Source organism: Lissotriton helveticus, chromosome 2_1 (genome assembly GCF_964261635.1).
Source record: "Lissotriton helveticus chromosome 2_1, aLisHel1.1, whole genome shotgun sequence".
NCBI lineage: Eukaryota > Metazoa > Chordata > Amphibia > Caudata > Salamandridae > Lissotriton > Lissotriton helveticus.
The window spans coordinates 46011278-46036652 of NC_136059.1; the positions used below are offsets into that span (position 1 = coordinate 46011278).

Here is a 25375-nt window from a genome sequence, read left to right on the forward strand (position 1 = left end):
GTCCCTCCAAACGTTTTGCCTTTACCTCTTCTGTTTTGCTGAATTTGATTTTGTTGGCCATAAGGATTTGTGCACCACTGCTAACCAATGCTGAAGTGCTTTTGCTCACTTACTAAAACTTGGTGAAACTGGCTTACACATGAATGGCATATATAAGTATACCCAGGGCTGGTTTATTAAATGCTACTAGTGGGCCTGGAACACATATTGTGCTACTCAATTAAGTGACCCTTAAAACATGTCTCAGGCCTACCATTGCAGACTCGACACAGTTTTAAACTGTCAATGCGGCTTGGCAAAATAAACGCCTTGCTGCCGAGACCTAAACTGCCCATAGGGCAAGGTGTAGTGTATTTAAAAAGTGGAAAATGTACTTACAATTTTTTTCATGTCCAAGTAGTCAATAACTCCCACATTTGTTTTTCACAACTACAAGGCCTGCCTTTCCAATAGGTTAACATTGGGTTACTTTATTACATTTAAAAAGTGATCACTTTTGTTTGGGAGTAGGTAGAAATATCATGTTAGGTGTCTAAGGAATTGTAATTTTAAATCCTCCTAATGGAAAAGTCAGATTTTAAGTCACAAATCTGAACATGCCACCTTTAGATGTTAGCTTTTTCTTGTCCCAACCATTTGGTCCCTACAACCAGTTTTCTGGGGCACATGACTAGGTGTAGTTGACAGTTGGCATTTGTGTATTCCTCCCAGACAGCCACACAACAGAGGTACTAGGAGTTGTCAAGACTGGATATCCAAGCCGAATGGGGGTGGGGGTGCACCTGTGCACAGCCCCACTTGCTCTTTAAAGTCACTGTTGCAACAGACACACACAGAACTTCACAATAGCCTATTGTGCCCCCAGACATCCTGGGACCAGGGGAGGGAGGTAAGAAATTCCCGATATCACCTATGGGTTCAATACAGATCATGAGATGCATCACTTTTTGGGTACAGCTTGAGGTTAGAAGCTCTACTACATAAGGTTGCACATAAAGACAAATGAACCATGGTGACATGACTAACCATTTACACCCCTTCAGGGTCGCCACTGCTGTAGTTATTTCCTGGTACATGTGAATATAGAATGACAGAGGGTTACGGTATGGTGTTTTAGATGGCCTACAGTTCCGCATAATGTGTCCACTATGTGTCAGGAACCAGCATACTGCAGCCTTCTCTAATTGTTTCATTTGTGTTTTGACACATCCTAAGAACATTAATCATGTTTTCCTTCCAAGAAATGCTGTTCTCCCAAGAAATACTGATAACAAAATGTAAACCTTATTTTGGCTCACTTATTCTTAATTGTTGTTATTCCTTTCTTGATTCACTGTTTCCCCCACAAGTGTAAAAGCACACTATTCGTTGCGTTCTCAACACGTGCTGATCTACAACGTGTTTAGAGAATGCTTGAGAGTGTTTCCTAGCAACCAGCCGAGAAAGCGTGTCTTCCAGCTGACTCTGACACACGCTCTGCAACGCCCTATCGCCGCAAGTACATTCTTTTCCTGCTTGACTTCGTTTCTATCCAGCTTACGGAAGGACGTTTGATTGTAAAGATAAGGTATAAAATCCATAGTAAAGACTACTCCTTTTTCTTACAACAGAATGACAGTAACCATTTGTGGCACAAAGCAACTTAACGCAAAAGAACCCGGCTGGTCCAGAAGTGAAGTTGCAGTGTCTTCTTCATCTTTTGTGTTGTTCGTTGTCCCAAACCCTTTTAGATTATTTGCCAGAAACACTGTTACAGCCAGTGAGTCTGGGACATGGTCAGGACGGGTTAGGGATCTACTCATCATCACCCCTGCCAACTACCTGGATTTCAGGTGAGTGGTTCGACCACAACAGAAAGTCAAGACACAACATTTAACGCCGGCCTGGGCGATGGAGTCCCCTACAGGAAATTCCCCTTTAGAGGAAGAATCCCTCTCTATGCAGGATGTAGTGAGATTACTTCAGGAATTGCGACAGGAGGTAGTGAGCTTGAAACAAGAAAACACTCTTCTCAAAAACGATCTACAAAGATATAAGCCACGTGAAAACCCTTGGGAACCTACACCACGACCTAAAGTCTTGATACAACCTCCTTGTTTTACCTTGAACACAGCACATGCGGAGAACCCCACGACCCAACCTATCATTGTTTCAGTTACCACTCCAACACCAGTTCCTCTAGCGCCCCCGGAGCAATTTTTGGGGATCATACAAAGTATGACATATTCTTAAATCAGTGTCAATTACATTTGTTGTGTCGCCCAGCTGCTTTTCCTAATGAAGAGGCTAAGATGGCATTTGTTTTATCTTATTTGGGATGAGTCGCTGCTAATTGGTCCATTCCTTTTGTTGAAAGGGATGATCCGATTTCCCACGTTTTAAGGTAGAAATGCGCAAATTGTTTGCTAGGCATCAATTTATTCAGGCGAGTGATAACGAACTCTTAAACTTACATGAAGGAACAAAAGATCTTTTAACATATATAACTTCCTTTAATCGCCTCATTGCGGAAACTGAATGGCCTGATGAAAAAAGAACGTCATTGTTCTATCGGGGGATAAAGGATGAACTTAAAGAGTTTATAGACTTAGTGGTTCGTTTAGACCACCGTTTAGGAGAATGAAAGGGGGAAAGCCACAGAATGACATCCCAAGATTATTAGTATTTAAACAAGAGAAAAAAGATAACAACCATTCTTGTTCAGATTGTGGGAGCCGATGCAAATTGGTGGAATCAGAGGACCATTGTCTAAAGACGAAAAAAATCGTATGCCTAGATTAAAAACGTGTCCATATTGCGGAAAGCCAGGGCATTTTGCCCGGGACTGTACCGTTAAGCCAACCACATCCAAAAAGGTTGTGGGTTGTAATGATTCATCTTATACCACTACTGGAAATCAGTCGGAAAACGAATCAGCCCGTTAAGGTTTGAGACCTCCTTATCATGCGCTAGAAAGTCAAGAGTCTCTTCTTACCATCTGGCTAACACTGTTTTCATTGTTCCTTGACATTTAACCCTTATTATCACACTGTTGTTAACGGCACAATCAAGAAAAGTAATACCAATCCTTCTTGATTCAGGAGCTACAGGAAATTATTTGGATTTAGGACTAGCTAAAAACCTTAACATACCTACCTTGAAAAAGTCTGTCCCTGAGCCAGTTCGAGCCGTAGATGGTTCTGAGTTAACCTCAGGCTTAATTCAATATCAGACATAACCTTAAATCATGATTTGTGCTGATGGGCATACCAAACAAATTCAATTCGATTTAATCGACACACCAGTATTCGGAGCTCTTTTAGGAATACCATGGCTCCAGACACACAATTCCAAAATTGATTGGGTAAGAAGAACCATCACACTTGACTAATCTTTTTGTTCTCAATCTTGTTATTCACAACAAAAACAACCCATAGCTCCCTTGCATTGCGCTTCGGTTTGTGCTACGTCTGAGATACAAGTTTCCAAAATACCACATGTCTATGATGATTTCCAAGATGTGTTTTCTGAAATACAAACTATGGAACTTCCCCCACATCGGTCATATGACTGCCGGATAGATCTTATTCCAGGAGCAACCCTGCCTTGTAGCAGAGTCCACGCTCTATCTGATCCAGAAACTCGTTATCTTAGAGAATATCTAAATGATCTACTCCTAAAGGGGTTCATCTGTCATTCTACCTCCCCTGTAAGCTCTCCACTGTTCTTCGTTCCTAGGAAAAACAACGAATTGCTTGTGTGCATAGATTACAGCACTATAAACAAAGTCACAATTAAAAATAGGTATCCTCTTCCACTCATACCCATTCTACTGGATCAAGTTCGAGATTCTATTATCTCTACCAAATTGGACCTGAGAGGTGCTTATCATCTCATCCGGGTAAAGGAAGGTGATGAGTGGAAGACAGCCTTCCAAACTAAATTTGGGCTTTTTGAATATACTGTGATGCCCTTTGGGCTTTGTAACGCTCCAGCAGCATTTCAATTTTTTATAAATGAGGTGTTACAGGAATTCCTAGATGTTTACGTTATTTGCTATATCGATGACATTCTGATTTACTCAATTTCCACTGATGAACACATCGGTCATGTTAGGGCAGTTCTGCAACGTCTACGGGAACATCAGTTATTTGTCAAATTCAAAAATGTGTTTTTCATGCTTCCACTGTAGAGTTTCTGGGTTATGTTTTGTCACCTCACAGCATAGCTATGGATCAATCCAAAGTGCAGGCAATTTTAGGTTGGGATGCTCCAAGTTCTGTTAAAGATGTCCAGAAGTTCCTGGGGTTTGCCAATATCTATCGACGTTTCATCCCTATTTTTTCTTCGGTAGTGGCCCCTATCACTCATTTACTAAAGAAGGGAGTTCGTTTTAATTGGTCAACAGAAGCTGAAAAAGCTTTCCAACACCTAAAGAGGGCTTTTACTGAAGCACCCATTTTACAGCCTCCTGACCCCACACAGCCCTTTTATGTTTAGGCTGATGCTTCTCAACTAGCAGTGGGTGGCATTTTGTCCCAAAGAGATCCTGGTTCTGGTCATCTTCACCCAGTAGCATATTTTTAAAAAAAACTTTTGCCAGCTGAACAAAATTATACAGTGGCAGAACGTGAACTGCTTGCCATAAAATTGGCCTTTAAGGAATGGCGCCACTATTTGTTGGGTGCTCGTCACACGGTAGCAATTTACTCAGACCATCTCAATTTACAATTCTACCAGAGTGTCAAGGCTTTGACACCACGACAACTCCGTTGACTTCTGTTCTTTAACGAATTTGATTTTGTTATAACCTATAAACCAGGAAAAGAACAGCAAAAAGCTGACACCTTATCCCGTCGGAGTTATCAAAATTCTGAGTTAGACAAAGAACAAATACAACCCATTATTCCTGTAGGTAAGATGATTGCTCTGTGTGTTCCATAAGAGTTTTTTACACACTTACAAAAAGCACAAGCGGAACCCAGATAATGCCTGAGTTGGTAAAGAAAGGGGATTTTTGGTATCATAAGGATCGCCTTTTTGTACCGACTATGGAACTACAACAGTCAGTTTTGGCCTGGACACATGACTCAGTTTTTGCTGGACATCCTGGTATCATAAAGAACATAGATTTGGTTGAAAGACAGTTTTGGTGGCTAACTCTTATAGATGATGTTAAAAAATACGCTCAAGCGTGTCCAACATGTGTGCAATCAAAAACCCCTCACCTTGCTCCTGCTGGTTACCTTAGACCAATGCCCATTCCACCTGCCCCTTGGCATACTTTAAGCATGGATTTTGTCACAGACCTTCCTGTTTCCAATGGTTACCACATTATATGGGTAGTAATAGATTATTTAACCAAGATGCCCATTTTGTCCCACTAAAAAAAGATGCCTTCCGCCAAAGATCTCATGGACCTTTTTGTTCAACATATAATTAGGTTGCATGGTTTACCAACTGCTCTTGTTTCTGACCGAGACCCCCAATTTATTTCCAGGTTCTGGCGCAGTTTCTGTTCCTCCATGAACATAGACGTTCGTCTATCCTCCGCTTACCATCCACAGACGGGCGGACAGACGGAACATCTCAATCAAACTATGTAGCAACTCTTACGTAGTTTCTCTTCTATGTGGTCCTCTGAATGGGATAAGGCTTTGACATTAGTTGAATTTGTATATAACAATTTAATCAATTCAGCAACAGGAGAGTCCCCCTTTTATTGTTTACTCGGTTATCACCCTCGTATGCTACCTATCCCTCAAACAGATCTTAACTATTCTGTCCCGGCTGTCTCTGTTCATCATTCAACACTTCATAAGATTCAAGACCAAGTGCGTACTCATCTCTTACAATATCAACAACAAGTCAAAAGACAGGCAGATAAACACAGGAGGCCTTCTCCTCAGTATTCAGTGGGAGATAGGATCTTGAACATTTACGATTTGAGGGTTCTCGAAAATTGGAGCCCCGTTATATAGGACTATTCCCAATTAAGAAAATTATCAACCCTGTTACAGTAGAATTATCCTTGCCCGATGACTATTTATTCCATCCTGTGTTCCATGTTTCTCTTCTTCAACCATATGCCGCTGATACTAGGGCGGGTCCATCCCCTCCTCCACTAAAAATCAATGGTCAGTGGGAATATGAGGGAGCCAAAATTTTGGACTTAAAAAGAGTGGATGGTGTTTTATATTATCTGCTAAGCTGGAAATGGTATGGTCCTGAGGAAAATTCATGGGAACAGCGTGTGTTCTACGGATGTCTGTTTTGCGGTATTGGCGTTCAACGCCTATACCGCAAAATAGACATCCGAAGAGCACACGCCGTCCGGATTTTAGTTTGCTCATTTGTAGATGGAGCAATATATCAGGCCCGCGCAGAATGCAAAGATAAGAACAAAGAATATCAAAAGTGGGAACCGTACTTTGTAGCGAGTGGAATTCCATGTTAAGCTCAAAGACGGTAAAGATACACTGTCAACAGAGCGATTAAAAGTTTTAAAACAACCATTCTGCTGAGAACTATAGCTTATGGAGATACGCAAACTGGATCAAGGTATTTGAAAAGGAGAATTGCTTAACCTGTTTTCTCTATCGTATACCTTGCGGCACAAAGATTAATATCGAAGGAATAACGATTTAATAATTTGGAGAACAAGATTTAGAGACAATAAAATTGATGTCTTGATAAAGATAGTAGTATTTAGATTGAGCCGCAGGAGTACTGTTGGCTTCATCAGAGGGAGACGCAGGGACGCTTTTGCTTGCAATAGAGGTAAGGCGAGCTGGGGCATCGGTTCACGTGGCTGGATTCTTGCGGGCATGTTCGCCTCTTAATCTGTGGGGCTGGCAACCGCTTGAGACGTTGTGTGGTTTGCGGGCAGCATTAATAATTATGGGCTTCCCCTCTGGTTACTCTATCGTTATAATGTCTGGGTGACAATATTTAACTGCAGACTTGTGTGTGTATACAGAGTACAAACCTGATGAGATGTGCATGATCCCCTAGGGGTACTATTTGCTTTTTTAAACGCATTTGGGTGACATTGCCTTCCTTCCAAATTATTAATGAGGAAACAGGGTTAATTTTTGTGTTTGCACTCGTGATTTAGCGGTCTAATATAATCTGGTCATGACTACAAGAGCACATATTAAGTGCTGCCTTTGGGCAAAGTATGACCACCTTGACCAGGCGGGAATTACTGTTGAATTGTTCCACTCCGTGTGGCACATGTCTGTAAATGAGTTGGAATAGTATATATAGATATGTCCCTCCTTTTTTTTCTCTGACAAAAAATCCTTGCACCGATCATTCATCCTGTGCAGTCATGGTGCAATACACTCTGCCGCTACTATACTCAAGATGAATCCCTAAAAGGTATGAGACAGGGCGTAAAATTATATCGTTTTTATATCCGGTGGGGTTCTTCTTCTTTTGTAAGTGACAACAACCCACCCGTGCCTATTATACTTGCCATTTTCTTGTTGAAATGGTTTTGCTTTTCCTGTTTTTGATCAAATATGTTTTTATTGGCAACAACATAGTACATTACGGTGATAGGACAAATGCAATCTTCCAAACCTTGTATGCCCCACCCAGGGCTCCCGGAATGGGGCTCTAAAATCATAAGGCCTCGGGCCATGTGTCCATGTATGCAGTGGAAGCCATTTTCAAGCAACAAGAAACACCAACAAGCTCCTTTCCCCAGCCTCCCACCCGTAACCCCTCTCAACTCAACAACAGTATACCTAGTCCCGTCCCCCATCCCCCCACCCCCACTCCCCGGTGTGTTCTGCCTAGGCCTTATTAGGGAATCACCTGGTCTGTCGTCGTTTTTTCGTCTGCCCTTGTGCTTCTTGAGGTTTGTGGAACTCATCAACTAGCCTGAGAACTTTAAGATATTTGGGGCATGTCAGCTCGTGGAATTCAGTGGTGAGTAGTGCAATCAAGGGCGCCCAAATCTCCCGGAAAGTGTCCGTGGTTTGTGTGAGAGAGGCCTGTATGCGCTCCATCCCCATTATAAACCAAATTTTGTGGAGCCATCCCATGTGGGAGGGTTTGCGCGAGTTGCCCCACAGTGAGAGGATGTGTTGCGTCGCTGCGCCCATTGCTAGCCCCATCTGCTTCCCACGGATGGATTTGAGTGGAAATGTCAATTTGTTAGGCAGACCTAGAATCGTGTACGCCGGGAAGCGCGGAACCTCTGTTTCAAAGTGTAAATCTATATCCCTCAGTACCTCCTCCCAGTAGTCCTGCACCTCTGGGCATTCCCACAACAGATGGATCATGGTCCCAGTCTGCCCGCATCCCCTCCAGGACTTGGGGTCACGCCTAGGGTTGCTCTGGTGGAGGCGTTCCGGAGTCTCTTTTCCTGTTTTTAACAGACATTTGACTTCTGACCAGTACGTGGTTTCGGTATAAAGACTGAAGATTCATACAGTTCTTACTTCTTTGATGCTTTTGGGCTATACCGCTGGCGTTTTGAGTCGACGGTGACCGGGTTACAGCCCAGGATCCTATGTGAGTGCATATACATATTCCTGTTTTGTCTTTTAGGCTATGGATCAAGGCAGTCAATGTCTCTTGTCATCATAGGCGCTCATCTCATCATTATACATTTTCTCTTTCTCTTTGTTATTACAACTCTGTACTATTTACGTATCGCTGTGGGTGGGACCACCATATTTTGGCTGGGTCTTGCCCAGCCAAAATACCAGCTCTGGAATTGAGGTCACTGACGATTATATATAGGTGGGTGCTAAACAGTTGTTTACTTTTTCTCGCTTGTTGATTTTTTGACCAACATTTGCCCTGTTTGAAATTTGGTGTTTATAAATACTGGTGGTCTTGTAGTTTCATTTATCTCAGCAACATATCTTGTAACCAATGGCCTGCCTATTAATATTGGTGGTCTTGTAGTTCCATTTGTCTCAGATCCGTACACACTAACCCAATGCCCATGCTAATACTCAGGTTCATTTGACTTGGAATTTTGCTTTATTCCATACTTTGGAACCTCTTGTAATTGTTTATTCTATCTTTTAATAATTTTAAACGGCTCCCGGTTGTAGATACTCTCCCCACTTATATAAACTTGCTAAAGATATCAGCTCTGTATGTTATTCTAATTTGTGGTATTGACTCCCATGTTTTGTCCTTCTAGGTAACTCACTTTCAACACATAACGTTGTGTCCTCACTTCATGAACAGATTATTAAACACCTTCCTTATATTATTTATGGTGGGTGTTTTTGACCTCTATGTATGTAAATCATCTAGTTACTCCGAGTTATGTTGCACTGCATAGGACTCTTTAGATTGATATGTGACTTATTAATGCCTTATGTTTCTTTTTTCTTTGTTAGGCGTACGTATTTTTATTAAATGATATCCCCCGAAATATGGATGTTGTATATATATGTACTGTTTTTATACATGGTATAGGTTGATATCATATGTATATTGACATGTTATCAAATAATATTTCTTTTTTTCTTGTATGATATGTACATAATGTGTTTGTAATGTTTGTATATAATATTTGTTGATGTTTTTGATTTTAATACATATGTATTATTTAACTATTCCAGCCTTGATGAAGTCTCTGTGGGAGACGAAACACGTGTTGGCGTTTTGTATGCTGGAAAAAACCTGTTTTTTATGAACTTTGAATAAAGAAGAATAACAAAAATAACGCTATCTGAAGAGGACCTTTTCTTGACTCTACATTGGATTATTGTTTATCCTTATACTGTGTGAATCTTATGTTGTTCCATAGACTTCACTGGTGACAATTGTTTAATCTCTTACCTGTGCAATACGCACATAAAGACTGAAATAAGTTAAATATTTTTTGGTGTGCTGTAATTAGAACCTCACCTCTCAAGCATTATTTCCGGTTGCACATTTATGTGCACCGATATAGTACCTTTAGGTAGTAGGTACTTTGAGTTTCTTGAGCACCCACTGTATACTATTGTTGTGTTTATTTACAACGCGTACTTACTCATTGATACTATGAAATGTGTTTCTTTTGAATGTTGCTGACTTTTCCATTTTGGAACTTAAACAAATCCCGAGAGGGCTACGTGTGATCATATTTCCTACCTATGAGGATCTTGATCCTGATCTTTTGGGTGAATGGGAGCACCTAATATCAGGTTCCTCATTTGGTATGATTGACATCTTAATTAGACATGCAGAGCGAAAAAGAGCTAAATTGCTGACGGAAATAGAAGCCATAGAAGAGGAGATTAAATCACTTAATTTAACAGAAACGACCGAGAAAAACTATAAAATTCTCAAGGGAGTACTGAGTTCACATCAAACATATATAAGGGACAAAAAAATCTGAAAACTTAAAAGGGATGACAATGATTATCGAAACAGCAGGCTATTTACTTTTGCCAAGAAATTTGATGAGGTTAAACCAAGAGCAGGTGTAGCCACCCTTCAAAATAAGAGAACTGATGTTACAATGTATGCAAGTGACTCTGATCTCTCAAGTTGTGTCAGTGAAACGAGTGAGAATAGAAGCGAATCCTCACTCACAACTATAGCCACAGACAGCATTGGCACTGGTTCGGCTTTTTTATTAGAGCTGGAGAGGTTCCGCAAGGGAACCAAATCGACCTACAATCGAAAGAACACAGGAGAAAGAGAACAAGGAGGGGTGGTAGAAAAAACAGGAACAGACGAAAGCAAGCGGGTAACGAGATCAGCATCAAGCATACAGAGGAAATAATAATCAGTAATGTTAATGTTGCTTTAGCCAGGGAGTCTACATCTGACAACAATGATGTATCTATCATTATCTTGTCATCTACTACACTAAGTATTATAGAGGAGAATGTCTTGAAAAAGGGATTGAATTTTTGTCCACTTGCTAAACCTGATGTTGTGTCATTACATATTGATTTGTTCAAATTTACACGCAGATTACAATTAAAAAAATTCTTTTATAAAAACAAAAAAGCGTCAACTACACCATTGTATTCTGTGTCTGAAAGAGGTCAATCATTTGCAGATATCTATAATGTACAAATGTTGCTAGAACTAGATGACAGTATTGAAAATCCTCCAAGGCATGCAAGAATTAATGGATGAGTTAGGTATTGAAAGTAACCTTCAAACCAACAGTGGTCTCAGGAATAAATCTATATTTGTTCCTCAACTTCCCCCTGACAATCTTATTGACTGCTTCTTTAGAACTGTTACAGAAGATCTATACAAACTTGAAGATAAATTAAATCGGGTATCACTTACTAAGGGTGATAATCTTAACTCTCAGGAAAGAACTGCCCTTAAATTACACTCCAATCATCATGATACAGTTGTGAAGGAAGCAGACAAAGGGGAAAATATTGTTTTATTAAGTAAAACCGACTACTTTGCTGAAATTGAACGCCAACTTGGTGACACCAACTCATATACTAAAATCAACCATAATCCCACACAAGACATCAACCTACGTCTAGATAGAATGTTGAGATATTGGCACAGCGCTGGAGTATTGTCTGATATTGAACTTAAATATCTGTTCAATCCAAATCCCCTGGCGGCCTATATGTATATATTGCCTAAGGTACACAAGAGCACCACCATGCCACCTGGAAGACCGATCATATTGGGCATAGGTTCGGCAATAGAACATATCTCAGAATATATAGACATTACCCTCCAACCGGTGGTACATAATCTTCCATCCTTTATAGAAGATACAAAGGACCTTCTTAACAAACTAGAAGACATGACTTGGATGGATGATGCTTTACTAGTAACATTAGACGTATGTGCGTTATACACCAGCATACCTGTAAACAATGGTATGGAGGCCCTTACGTACTTCTTATCCAAACGTGATGCCACCCTATACCTTCATACTGAAATGGTATTGGAAATGACCCGCTTTGCACTCAACAATAACTTCTTCACCCATAACAACACCTGGTATCATCAACATTCTGGTGTAGCGATGGGGGCGAAATTTTCGCCTTCCTTCACCAACATCTACATGGGATTCTTTGAAGAATCCCATGTATGGAAAAATGGTCCTCCTGAGTTAACTAACCACATCATATTTTGGTGTCAGTTTATCGATGACATTTTTTTGATTTGGGGAGGAGACAAGACTTCACTGAATGAATTTGTCTCATATCAATCATAACACCTATAATTTGAGCTTTACCTCCCACTATAGTGCAAACAGTGTAGACTTTCTGGATATCACCCTTTTTGTAAATAACGGTAAACTTGAGAGCAAATTGTTTAGAAAGATCACCGCATGTAACTCAGTGTTACATGCAAGCAGTGCCCATCCTACTTCGCAAAAAACTGCCATCCCCTTTGGGGAAATGACCAGGCTACGCCGTAACTGTAGTTCCGAGAATGATTTTCAATGTGAGATAACTAAACTTAAGGAACGTTTTGAAAAAAGAGGCTATGATAAGATGCTACTTAATAAAGCCCACAACCGTATTAACAAGATTCAGAGATCGGAAGCACTCAAACTAAGAAAAGACATACCAACAAAGAAGATAAATATCTCTGATTACTCAATATAACTCACACAGCAATCAAGTCTATAGGACTATAAACAAGCATTGGAAGATCCTCAAATTGGATCCGTATTTGGATCCGTATTTGACCAATAAACCCAAAATTACCTATAGAAGGGGAAGAACTCTCAGAAACATCATAGGCCCCTCGATAGTTAACAATGTTGCTACAACCAGTACTACCAACATATGGTTTCCAAGTAAACCAAAGGGGTTTTTCAAATGTACTCAATGCTGTGTATGCCAATTTGCCGATGACAAACAGAAGATCTTTAAATATAATACCCAACAAACCCACCACATTAATCAGTTTATTAACTGCAACACCAAGTTTACTGTTTACTGTATAATTTGTAAATGTGGTCAAATTTATGTTGGTAGCAATACAAGACCCCTGAAAGAGAGGATACAGGAGCACATACGAGCTATCCGTAACTGTAACAAAAGCTACCCGTTAGCAGTTCACTACAATGCAATGTACACAGATTCTGAAATACTGGCAATTAAGTTTCACGGCATTGCTGAGGTGAAAGCGAATCCCAGAGGAGGGGACAGAGTAGCTACATTGAGAACATTGGAATCATAGTGGTTGATTAAATTGAGAGCAGTGGACAGGGGACTAAACACTGATCGTGAATTACATGTGTTTCTTAAGGAATGAAATTAGCCAGCTACTTTGAGACACTATTATCTAGTCACCCATCACAGTCTTTCTATATTTTGGGCTGTATGATCTTGCCTTCAATATATATTTTGGTACATTTAATTTCAAGTTACAACTATCTGTGAATAACTACATTTTACGAATATCATTTGTTTACCATACAATGATGGATCCGATGTTTGGATTATGTCCTGTTTACCAATGTCTTGTGCATCAGTTCAATATCTTGTTGTGAATCATGTACCTTCAATATGTATATATATGTCAGTTGATAAGGTGGGCAACCATGTGCTCCACCTTATTTTAAATTTGCTCCACATACTTGCTGCTTTTTTGTTAGTATTGGATATGGTCGCTCTTTGTATTGTGCCTTTTGAATGATAAAGACTTAATTGTCTGTCCTTCATATAAGGACAGATCATTATTTAATACGATTATCTGTTTCTTGGAACTTATCTTGAAACTGTTGATTTCATTGTGATCTATTTATATAGCTGCCGTTCATACATCCAGCTGAGATCATATTGTTTGTGTTCTGTCACTTATGTTGAAAATCATTCTTTTCAAGATCTACTTGTAAAGATACTTAAACCTGTGCTTGATCTAGGAGCGTTCAGGTTGGTTGCCGACCCTTTCCGTAGTCAATTCTAGTTAGTGGTTGATTTCACTTTTACTCGATGGATTGACTCCATATATTTCTTTTTACTACCCGCATAGACTTACTACACTTCAAAATGGCCACCAAATTAGTCCTATTCAGCGCGAGTAACTATCCTCTAGTCTGTCATCTGCTTCTATTATTTTTACGCTATGCGGATTGTTTACACCTGAATTCGGTTGATTCTTTTCCCGCACTATTCATTTCTCGGCATATTAAATGCCTCCTAGCATGAGCATGTTTTGCTATTGCAGGCGACGAGGCGGGTTACTAGTGCTGCTGCCACTTGGCAGGTGAGTAATCAGTGTGATGATCGCCGGGTAACGGACAGGGGGTTATCAGCAGTGTTTCTTTCGGCATTTCTGTTCCACCTAGCACTTAGTGGGGGAACCTCTATGTCGTTAGTGTGATGATCGCCGGATAATGGATAGGGGTGCCAGTAGTCTTTCATTTTTATTTTTACATTGGCGCTCCGTCGAGCATTCAATGTGGGAACCTGTATATCATTAGTCATTGTCTCTGCTAACAATATCGATCCTACTGATACCTAAATATGCCTCTTATGTAGACTTTTCTCTTCTTTAGACTCCAACTTATCAGGGTTGCGAATGCGGACTTTCTTAACCTTCTATTGAGTCCGTCCAAATTTACTGTGTGACTCGTGCCACGGGATCCCTCATATAACTTTGGTTTCTGACAGCCTTCATTTATACTCATTTCTTCACCTATGGTGAGCACTTATTTTACTTCTCACTTATTTTCCGGTGTCTGGAGCAATTTATTGTTTTAGCTGTTGTGCGTTATTTATTTTAAATTGTTCACGCCTAATTGTCAGCTATGTCAATGTTATTACATTTCACATTAGTAAACTTATTTTGCAAGCTGATTCCGACTGTGTATCTATTTAAGGTGTATATGGACACCTTCAAGGGGCAAAACTCCGGTGTGCCTGCACTTGATAGCATATATAATATGCCACTGCTAGTTTTTCTTTTAGGCCCTTTGGCTGATATTCTTGTAGGCACCATCAATAGAATGCCTATATTCATTCTGTCTTTTCAATTCAGATACATCGTCGTATTAAATAATGATGATACGTTTGTCAAGATAAATATGCTCACTCTCCTGTTGAAGTGAATCCAGTTACGAGTTTACCTCACTCTTTATTTTGGGTGAGTTATTCTGTCTCAGCAACATGTCTTGTAACCAACGGCCTGTTTATAAATACTGGTGGTCTTGTAGTTTCATTTATCTCAGCAACATGTCTTGTAACCAATGGCCTGCTTATTAATATTGGTGGTCTTGTAGTTCCATTTGTCTCAGATACGTACACACTAACCCAATGCCCATGCTAATACTCTGGTTCATTTGACTTGGAATTTTGCTTTATTCCATACTTTGGAACCTCTTGTAATTATTTATTATATCTTTTAATATGTTTAAACGGCTCCCGGTTGTAGATACTCTCCCCACTTATATAAACTTGCTAAAGATATCAGCTCTGCATATTATTCTAATTTGTGGTATTGACTCCCATGTTTTGTCCTTCTAGGTAACTCACTTTAAACACATAACGTTGTGTCCTCACTTCATGAACAGATTATTAAACACCTTCCTATTATTATTTATGGTGGGTGTTTTTGACCTCTATGTATGTTAATCATCTAGTTACTCCGAGTTTTGTTGCACTGCATAGGACTCTTTAGATTGATATGTGACTTATTAATGCCTTATGTTTCTTTTTTCTTTGTTAGGCGTACGTATTTTTATTAAATGATATCTCCCGAAATATGGATATTGTATATATATGTACTGTTTTTATACATGGTATAGGTTGATATCATATGTATATTGACATGTTATCAAATAACATTTCTATTTTTCTTGTATGATATGTACATAATGTGTTTGTAATGTTTGTATATAATATTTGTTGATGTTTTTGATTTTAATACATATGTATTATTTAACTATTCCAGCCTTGATGAAGTCTCTGTGGGAGACGAAACACGTGTTGGCGTTTTGTATGCTGGAAAAAACCTGTTTTTTATGAACTTTGAATAAAGAAGAATAACAAAAATAACGCTATCTGAAGAGGACCTTTTCTTGACTCTACATTGGATTATTGTTTATCCTTATACTGAGTGAATCTTATGTTGTTCCATAGACTTCACTGGTGACAATTGTTTAATCTCTTACCTGTGCAATACGCACATAAAGACTGAAATAAGTTAAATATTTTTTGGTGTGCTGTAATTGGAACCTCACCTCTCAAGCATTGAAATTTGATGTATATAACCATTTTCCCCCTATTATATGTGTTTGGGGTTTTTGCCATATAGTGATATGCTTGCTCTTCCTTTCTCTGGTCGCCTCACTGGAACATCAGTCTACATGTGGTTATAGATTCGATCTGGCGGTGGCTCTCTACCATTTTTTTACCTTCCTATGTACCTGACGGATGTTGCTTCTCTGCATTTTCAGGTTCAGATAGGAGCCTGCTGTTCATTGGAAAGGGTCACCATTTTCATCATTTTTACATCCTAGCGACTACTGCTGTTATATTTGCTCTTCAAGTGTACTCGCATGTGGGACACATTTATATTTGGTAAGAAACCGATGTCTTTCCCCCGCCCCTCCCCCGTCCCCTGTAAATGTTTGTTGAATGTAATATATTATATTGTTGTTTTACTATGTTCTGGCATTAAACATTATATTCTGGTGATTATTTGTTCTTTACCGTTTTGTTGTCTGGTGCTTCTCGGTCCCTCTTCTGCTTTTCTCTTGTTCTTTTACTATTCTCCTACATATCTTAAAACCCACACTAGCAACTACTTATGTAGGGTATTTGGTCTATCACCCTGACAAACAGAAGATCTTTAAATATAATACCCAACAAACCCACCACATTAATCAGTTTATTAACTGCAACACCAAGTTTACTGTTTACTGTATAATTTGTAAATGTGGTCAAATTTATGTTGGTAGCAATACAAGACCCCTGAAAGAGAGGATACAGGAGCACATACGAGCTATCCGTAACTGTAACAAAAGCTACCCGTTAGCAGTTCACTACAATGCAATGCACACAGATTCTGAAATACTGGCAATTAAGTTTCACGGCATTGCTGAGGTGAAAGCTAATCCCAGAGGAGGGGACAGAGTAGCTACATTGAGAACATTGGAATCATAGTGGTTGATTAAATTGAGAGCAGTGGACAGGGGACTAAACACTGATCGTGAATTACATGTGTTTCTTAAGGAATGAAATTAGCCAGCTACTTTGAGACACTATTATCTAGTCACCCATCACAGTCTTTCTATATTTTGGGCTGTATGATCTTGCCTTCAATACATATTTTGGTACATTTAATTTCAAGTTACAACTATCTGTGAATAACTACATTTTACGAATATCATTTGTTTACCATACAATGATGGATCCGATGTTTGGATTATGTCCTGTTTACCAATGTTTTGTGCATCAGTTCAATATCTTGTTGTGAATCATGTACCTTCAATATTTATATATATGTCAGTTGATAAGGTGGGCAACCATGTGCTCCACCTTATTTTAAATTTGCTCCACATACTTGCTGCTTTTTTGTTAGTATTGGATATGGTCGCTCTTTGTGTTGTGCCTTTTGAATGATAAAGACTTAATTGTCTGTCCTTCATATAAGGACAGATCATTATTTAATACGATTATCTGTTTCTTGGAACTTATCTTGAAACTGTTGATTTCATTGTGATCTATTTATATAGCTGCCGTTCATACATCCAGCTGAGATCATATTGTTTGTGTTCTGTCACTTATGTTGAAAATCATTCTTTTCAAGATCTACTTGTAAAGATACTTAAACCTGTGCTTGATCTAGGAGCGTTCAGGTTGGTTGCCGACCCTTTCCGTAGTCAATTCTAGTTAGTGGTTGATTTCACTTTTACTCGATGGATTGACTCCATATATTTCTTTTTACTACCCGCATAGACTTACTACACTTCAAAATGGCCGCCAAATTAGTCCTATTCAGCGCGAGTAACTATCCTCTAGTCTGTCATCTGCTTCTATTATTTTTACGCTATGCGGATTGTTTACACCTGAATTCGGTTGATTCTTTTCCCGCACTATTCATTTCTCGGCATATTAAATGCCTCCTAGCATGAGCATGTTTTGCTATTGCAGGCGACGAGGCGGGTTACTAGTGCTGCTGCCACTTGGCAGGTGAGTAATCAGTGTGATGATCGCCGGGTAACGGACAGGGGGTTATCAGCAGTGTTTCTTTCGGCATTTCTGTTCCACCTAGCACTTAGTGGGGGAACCTCTATGTCGTTAGTGTGATGATCGCCGGATAATGGATAGGGGGTGCCAGTAGTCTTTCATTTTTATTTTTACATTGGCGCTCCGTCGAGCATTCAATGTGGGAACCTGTATATCATTAGTCATTGGACCTCTCTTGGTTCTTGCTGTCCAAGAGGGGTAGACAGTTGACACCTGACCGTATCCAGTTAATAGCACATCTTCCACAGCCCGAGACACAGAAGGAGGTACGAGCTTTTATCGGCCTCACTTCTTACTGCAGACAATGGATTCCTCAGTATGCATATCTAGCTAAACCACTGATACAGTTAACGACACAGGAGGCAGCGACATCGACTGTCCTCCCTTGGACCCAGGAACATACATTTGTTTTTAATGAGTTAAAGAAAGCTTTATGTAATGCACCTGTTTTAGCGACACCGAACTACAATAAACCTTTTACACTTTTTGTTACTGAACGTGATGGTACAGCATTATCTGTTCTCACGCAAGATCAAGCAGGACAACACAAGCCTTGTGCTTATTTTTCTAGCACATTAGATCCAGTAGCCCAGGTTCTGCCTGCGTGCCTCAAGTCAGTTGCAGCCACAGCTCTAGCTATCAGACAAAGTGATTCCATAGTGTTAGGACACTCCCTGACAGTACAAGTTCCACATTCCGTGGAAGTTCTTTTAAACCGAACACAGACTCAGCACTTGACAATTGCACGTTTAACAGGATATGAACTGACACTGTTTCAGCCACACATAGAAATCAGACGCTGCAACATTTTAAATCCCGCTACACTGTTACCCTCGATTACATCAAATCCTGCCACACATGACTGTGTGGAAGTTATCAACACCATGACAAAGCCAAGACAAGACTTGACGGACATTGCACTACCTGATCCAGACCTGACACTTTACGTGGATGGTTCATGTATGAGAACAAGTACAGGAGAACTAGTAGCCGCGTATGCAGTGACTACTGAAACTGAAGTTATAGAAACACATCGTATTGACGCCTTGTCTGCTCAAGCAGCAGAGCTCATCGCTCTGACCCAAGCCTGCATACGAGCTAAGAACCTGAAAGTAAACATATATACAGATTCGCGTTATGCATTCGGAGTCGTACACGACTTTGGAGTCCTTTGGCAAGAAAGAGGTTTCATGACCTCTCATGGAGCCAAGATTCAGCATGGCCCCCTCATTCAAGCTCTATTAGAAGCAATACATTTACCGACAGCCATTGCCATTATGAAGTGCAAAGCACATACGAAAGCCACTGACACCATTTCTCAAGATAACGATCTAGCAGATCGAACAGCCAAGCTTACAGCTCAGACTCCAGACACTCCAGTTAGCACAACAAAGACAGATGTTCCAGTTCAGGCGACTTGTATGACAGTTAAGGACCCTACACAAGACGTACTAGACATACAGTTACATGCTACCCCAGACGAAATCAAGAAATGGTCTGAACAAGGAGGGGTCCAGACAGAACAGGGATGGTTGACGAAGGGAAAAGCCACATGGTTTCTCCCCGACTCTATGGTTCAAGTCATTATTAACACCGCACATAGTCCAGCACATTTAGGAGAAAAAGCTATGTTGGACAGTATCCAGAACCTTTGGTTTAACAAACATTTACGAGCAGCAGCAAAACAGAAAGTGCGTACCTGCATGATCTGTTGTCAGTTCAATCCAGGTAAAGGTGTTCCGGTGGGACAAGGTGGATTCCATCCTCCTGACCACCCTTTTGAAGTCCTCCAGATGGATTATATTCAGATGGATCGATGCCGAGGTTTCAAGTATGTTCTCGTAGTTGTATGCGCTTTGTCCAGATGGACAGAAGCATATCCAGTCCCAGATTACACTGCTGCGACCACTGCCAGGCAGTTGGTTCGTGAGTTTTTCCCACGCTATGGTTTGCCCAGAGTCGTGTATTCAGACAACGGCCAGCCATTCTCATCCGAACTCATGAAACAAGTATCTCTTCTGTTAGGGTACCAGTGGTAGTTCCACTGTGTGCGACATCCCGAGGCAGCTGGCCTCGTCGAGAGACATAATCAGACTCTGAAAATCCGCATTGCAAAGGTCTGTGCCGAGAAAGGCGTAGATTGGATGGTAGCTCTGCCAGTCGCCCTTTTTTACATGAGAATGGTCGCTCACTCCCGTTCAGGTCTGTCCCCTTTTGAGGTTGTATTCGGTCGTCCCCCGAACATGTGGGGTACACCTATGCCACGTAGAATTACCGATGTTGACAGTAATATGCTGACAGATTACCTAGCTTCCTTGATGTCTGCACTACTCTCTTGTCGTTCACAGGTCGCGGCTGCCTTTCCAGACAACACCCAAGTGAAACCGCACGAGGTCATACCAGGAGACCTCGTTCTGGTGAGGAATTTCGATCGTTCAAGTCCGCTGGAGCCCCGCTGGAAAGAGCCAAAACTTGTTCTGATGACCACAAGGACTGCTGTAAAAGTGGAGGGCCGCAAGGGGTGGCTCCACTCCAGTCACATCAAGCGTTTTCATGGACTCCGTCCAAAGACTTTTTTCAAGGACTGCCCCGATACTGACTCTAAACTTCCCCTGTTAGAAAAAACTCCGCAGCAGGAGTATAAAATCAAGCTAAGGTCTAGCAAGTCAGACAGTTTAATTGTTTAAGTCCCTCTCGGGTGAAGCGGTTAGACAGGTTCCTGACATGTATGAGATAGACCCACATAGTGAGAGAGTTAGACGAAACTCCAAGAAAATACGTTACTGTAAGAATTTGCGCAGCAGATGCGTGGTTACGTTGTTGTTTATGTTATTTCTGAGTCTTACGGTTACATGCATAAGTTACATTTTACATGTATTTTTTCCTCCTATTGATTCGCATGTACATCTTTCCTCTAATGATACAGTAGAGCACACATTTAGTGAACTACCCCCTCACGAGTTATCCTACCGACTTGCAATGCGCAACAATACTTTTATACGAATGTTACACTATTCACACCAGACTAGCAATGCCACAAATTGTTGGGTGTGTGGTCGACTCCCCCCTTTCCAGACATCGAAGGGAGTTCTGCCACTCTTTCCCTATCCGTTTTCACACAATGGTTCGTGTGGAGCATGGTTTACGTTAACATCCTCCTCAGACGATAAGTCCCTTCTGAATAGAACATGTTTCCCAGACAAGGAAGGTCTTTCCCATAGAACAGGGTTAGATCTAGAAAATGAAGTATATGATCTAGGTAATTTCTCCTCGAATTTCATGGTTTTGAATGTTCAGTCCGAGACTACTCCAGACTTGCCTGCTATTACAGTCCTACCAGTGAAGGGCGAATTATGTGTCAGAAAGAATGGTTCAGTATATCTAGGACACAGTGATTGTACTACTGTGGTCGAGTATAGTGACAGTGGGAAATCTTCTTTCAAAGCCTCACGTCATTCGTATTTTGTATGTGGTCAGACCGCATATGTACGTCTGGCCCTAGATTGGGATGGAACATGTTACATTGCCTTCCTACTGCCACCAGTTTTCCTAGCCCCATCCGATTATCACAGAAATACACATCTAGTACACGTCAGACCTAGAAGGGAGATCGAGTCCCCAATTGTCGATCAAACTGAAACTGCCTTAGAACAGTATACAGACTTCAATAAAGGTTTCTTTTTCTTCATAGGACCTATCCAGAATAGTAAACTAATACGTAGGTTAACCAGAACCCTTGAAGCAGTAGTGAATGAGACTACTTCTGCTCTAGGTAATTTAACAGAAGAACAATCTGCTATGAGATTTGTTGTCCTTCAAAACCGCCTTGTTCTTGACGTCATACTGGCCGATAGGGGCGGGGCTTGTAGAGTCATCGGATCTAGTTGTTGCATTTTCATTCCTAATAACGCACCGTCTGTTTATTCAGCTATAACCAGACTTCATAAAATAGCCCATCAGTTACACCAGAATCCAGGCACCTGGACATGGTCCGGTTGGCTCTGGAGTATAATATCTGCCTGGGGATGGAAAGTATTGTCATTCCTAGGAATAGTAGTAATGATCATATTCAGTTGTTGCCTATGTTTACAATGTGGCCCTGCGATTTGCGGCTTGTGCGCTACCTCTTGTATTCCAAGTCCTAAGTCCCATTCCAAGAAGATAAGAGACGAGCAAATGATGCTCTATGAACAAATAGATGATCTTATGAATATTGATGTTTCCTGAAGGAAACGTAGGGAACAAGGAGGGAATGAGGAAAATTGAATTTTGCCTTGTCATGTGTCCCTACGTATTCCCCATTGTATGTTATATATGCATGATCGATATGCATATGTTCCCCCCTTGACCGAATAAAGACGCAATTATAGTTGTGTCCAACGTTAGTATGCCAGTTATCCAGTCCTCGTGAAAGCAACGAGTATTAGGCCTATGTTGCCAACGTTTTTACATTGTGCACGTTAATTCATTGAGTTGTCCCCGTTTCTAGGCCTCACGGGGCCCGGACACCAGATTCAAGCTCAAGTCTCCTGAAACCACTCCGAGGAGCAATGCAGCCCCTCCCGCATCCCTGACCCTTCACTTACTTCCTGCCAAGCAGCGCGGTGCCCGGCCTGGCCTGCCTGCCTGTCTGCCAAGAATATGTTATGCCTCTAGTTATCAGTTCAGCTCCCCGGCTTCACATTCCTAAGCTAACGAACCGCATAAACATCTTCAGCTATAGTCTAGTCTTCCTGTCTCTATGCAAGAGAATTACTGAATTAGTATCCATAGAAGATTCATAGCACACGCAATACATGTAGAATATATGCATACACCAGCCTTAGTGACAAGTAGCCTTTGCCCTGATGACTTTTAGATTCTATCAACATGTACTCCAAACACAAGATATCAGATATACTATAGGTACATGTCGTCCTGACATCCCAGACTTTAGTCTCCTCTTCTAGTGCCAGAAGTCAGAGCCCCCAGCTCTCCCCAGTTACACGTCATAGCCCGTTTGCGCGCACCAGTAGGTTAAAGGTTCCAGCTGCCCAGGTAGCCCCCTCCATGTATCCACCCATTTATGACACTTCTGTGACGTTTACATCACATGTCTCCGTGCACGCCCTGTGCACGCCCTCTTTTTACGCCCATATGTTCTTATCTTTCGTTTGTCACTTGTTACGCCTACTGTATTCAATGCAATTGTACTGTTTTACTATATATACTGTATGATGATAATGAGACGTTGCAGCTGCCATTTCCATTCCCCTTTTCCTTGTGTCTGTCCCTTCCTGAACCTTTGCAGGTGATGGAACCCGATGGTCCATTGGCTCGAGCCATCTGATTAAAGCCCATTCTGACTCAGATATCACGGATCCTGCCTCTTATTTATTGAGCTATCCTTTTCAGTTAATGCATAGAAAAATAGTACCGGTATTTAATTATTTATTTACCACAAGGTGAAAGCTAATCCCAAAGGAGGGGACAGAGTAGCTACATTGAGAACATTGGAATCATAGTGGTTGATTAAATTGAGAGCAGTGGACAGGGGACTAAACACTGATCGTGAATTACATGTGTTTCTTAAGGAATGAAATTAGCCAGCTACTTTGAGACACTATTATCTAGTCACCCATCACAGTCTTTCTATATTTTGGGCTGTATGATCTTGCCTTCAATATATATTTTGGTACATTTAATTTCAAGTTACAACTATCTGTGAATAACTACATTTTGCGAATATCATTTGTTTACCATACAATGATGGATCCGATGTTTGGATTATGTCCTGTTTACCAATGTCTTGTGCATCAGTTCAATATCTTGTTGTGAATCATGTACCTTCAATATTTATATATATGTCAGTTGATAAGGTGGGCAACCATGTGCTCCACCTTATTTTAAATTTGCTCCACATACTTGCTGCTTTTTTGTTAGTATTGGATATGGTCGCTCTTTGTGTTGTGCCTTTTGAATGATAAAGACTTAATTGTCTGTCCTTCATATAAGGACAGATCATTATTTAATACGATTATCTGTTTCTTGGAACTTATCTTGAAACTGTTGATTTCATTGTGATCTATTTATATAGCTGCCGTTCATACATCCAGCTGAGATCATATTGTTTGTGTTCTGTCACTTATGTTGAAAATCATTATTTTCAAGATCTACTTGTAAAGATACTTAAACCTGTGCTTGATCTAGGAGCGTTCAGGTTGGTTGCCGACCCTTTCCGTAGTCAATTCTAGTTAGTGGTTGATTTCACTTTTACTCGATGGATTGACTCCATATATTTCTTTTTACTACCCGCATAGACTTACTACACTTCAAAATGGCCGCCAAATTAGTCCTATTCAGCGCGAGTAACTATCCTCTAGTCTGTCATCTGCTTCTATTATTTTTACGCTATGCGGATTGTTTACACCTGAATTCGGTTGATTCTTTTCCCGCACTATTCATTTCTCGGCATATTAAATGCCTCCTAGCATGAGCATGTTTTGCTATTGCAGGCGACGAGGCGGGTTACTAGTGCTGCTGCCACTTGGCAGGTGAGTAATCAGTGTGATGATCGCCGGGTAACGGACAGGGGGTTATCAGCAGTGTTTCTTTCGGCATTTCTGTTCCACCTAGCACTTAGTGGGGGAACCTCTATGTCGTTAGTGTGATGATCGCCGGATAATGGATAGGGGGTGCCAGTAGTCTTTCATTTTTATTTTTACATTGGCGCTCCGTCGAGCATTCAATGTGGGAACCTGTATATCATTAGTCATTGTCTCTGCTAACAATATCGATCCTACTGATACCTAAATATGCCTCTTATGTAGACTTTTCTCTTCTTTAGACTGCAACTTATCAGGGTTGCGAATGCGGACTTTCTTAACCTTCTATTGAGTCCGTCCAAATTTACTGTGTGACTCGTGCCACGGGATCCCTCATATAACTTTGGTTTCTGACAGCCTTCATTTATACTCATTTCTTCACCTATGGTGAGCACTTATTTTACTTCTCACTTATTTTCCGGTGTCTGGAGCAATTTATTGTTTTAGCTGTTGTGCGTTATTTATTTTAAATTGTTCACGCCTAATTGTCAGCTATGTCAATGTTATTACATTTCACATTAGTAAACTTATTTTGCAAGCTGATTCCGACTGTGTATCTATTTAAGGTGTATATGGACACCTTCAAGGGGCAAAACTCCGGTGTGCCTGAACTTGATAGCATATATAATATGCCACTGCTAGTTTTTC

At 40.6% G+C, this 25375-nt stretch overlaps 1 protein-coding gene across 1 annotated transcript in view; it reads right to left on the bottom strand.

Annotated features, from left to right (window-relative positions):
- LOC144817693 (long-chain-fatty-acid--CoA ligase ACSBG2-like) overlaps positions 1–25375 on the bottom strand; it is a 383515-nt gene that overhangs the window by 213045 nt on the left and 145095 nt on the right. The window lies entirely within an intron of this gene.